A 2,049-nucleotide genomic window follows, 5' to 3' on the forward strand; every position below is an offset into this window, starting at 1 on the left:
ACACAGTAAAGGTTGACCAAATTTATTTTTTTCTTAAACCCAACACTAAAGCTGAGAAGTAAACTATCAGGAGATAAGGAGCAATCAAGATAAAAAGATCAAAATGGCTTACTCAAGAAGATATCCAAAAGCCTTTCTCTATTATACTTGCTCCATAACCTTGAACAGTACTGGAGAGATTTAATCCCTCCTGTGAATCCTATTTATCTAAGGATATTGTATGATTGAAAACAGTATCTTTCAAGATCAGCTACATGCTTTTAGAGTATCTCCCTTTGATTAAAAAGAAAACAATTTCTTTGACTGTTTAGCACATCTTAAGTACTTTTAATCTACTGTTTATTTTAAAGCTTCTACAACTTTAATTTTTTTAAGTACTCCCTTATTTTAATTTTATTTGGCTTAAAGTAAACTCCAGTTCTGCAGCTGGTTTTCTAAATAACCTTGAGAAAGTAAAAAAAATATATACTCTGTGATTTAATTATTTAAATCACAAATATTTAAAGACAAAAATAATCCACATGTATCATAGAGAATATACAGATCTATAAAATATTATTAAGACTTGCATGATGGAAGGTAGTCAATATATGTGCATCTTTTATTTAAAAAGTATAACCTTGTTTAGTAGTTCCTCAAATCCCCCTATGTGTGTGTGTGTGTGTGTATATATATATATATATATATATAAACTGATCATTAATAATGAATTATGATTTGGGCTCTTAGGGAAAGTGTTCATCTGCTAACTAGTAACCAAAAAACCTCATATAAATGAATAAATAGGAGTGTGAAAAGTGATATTCAGGGCCTCCCGGGTGGCGCAGCGGTTGAGCGCTGGGTTGCGAAGCCAGTTCGATCCCCGCTGCTCCCCGGCCACCGGAGGAGGGTCCCACAGGGCTTGCAGACCTCTCCTGCCGCCCACTGCTCCCCTCAGCAGTGTACTTCGGTCCTTCTGCCTGCTCTGCTCCCCGCTCTGGTTCTGGTGAATTCTCTCACCATCCCGCGCTTCTGACTGTACCCAGTGCTTGGATAAATAAATAAATAAATAAATAAATAAATATAAAAAACTAAATCTTTAAAAAAAAAAAAGTAATATTCGTTATTTGAGAAGCCAGGGAGCTGAAGTGAAGGGGTGGGCAAGGAGGGGGGAGTAGCAAGTTAGAGTGACTCAGCCATCCCAGTAAAAAGGGTAAGAAACAGAATTCACCTTAAACCTGCTGTTTTTAGGATGGGCAAGTACAAGACTGAACAAATATTGTGAGAAGTGCAAGAACTATCTTCACCAGTAAGCTGCAGTTGATCTTAGAGAGAGAAGATTTTTTGATGTTCCGTAAACACTATATATAAAATGTGATTTAAGACAAGTAATAGGATAATGAATAGATAAATATCAGTCTTTTTCTAGACTCCATTTATCAGCTTTTTGGCTTTTGGCATGCTATTTAACTACCCTATGCTTCCATTCCTTTCATCTTTACATAGGTGGGGCAGAACCTAAATGGTAGTGCTCCTTTTCTTGCTTCTTTCTTGTGGGTTCATGATATTGCATTGAAGACACAAAGCATGTAGTCTGATAAAAGGTCATTTTTTAAATAACAATCTCTACTAATGTGTAACTAAGTAGATGTGTCTAGTTTAATACCAGTGAAAATTAGACAATAGATTTGTAACTTTAGACTATTGAAATTCTTTAGGATCTCTTAACACACTATGTGAAAGGAGAGGTAGAACCAAATACATGTGGGCTCAGAGGGAGAGCAATTCAGGGTTGTTCACTGCCAACCCTGCAAGTTTTGAGGGTAAAGAGCCTGCTCAGGGCCTCCCTGGTGGCACAAGGAGTTAAGATACAGTGCTGTCAAGCTATTGGCAGCCAGTGCAGCAGAACTTCCATGCCCAGCTAGGGGGCTAACCCACATGGCACAGAAGACCTCTCCTTCCTTGTCCACTACTCCCCTTAGCAGTATATTTAAGTCAATCCACCTGCTCTGCTCCCCACTCTGTCTCTGGTGAATCCTCTCTCCCCAACCCCCACACCTTTGGCCTATA

This window comes from Talpa europaea (genome assembly GCF_964194135.1).
Source record: "Talpa europaea genome assembly, chromosome: 3".
In the NCBI taxonomy this organism is placed as follows: Eukaryota; Metazoa; Chordata; class Mammalia; order Eulipotyphla; family Talpidae; genus Talpa; species Talpa europaea.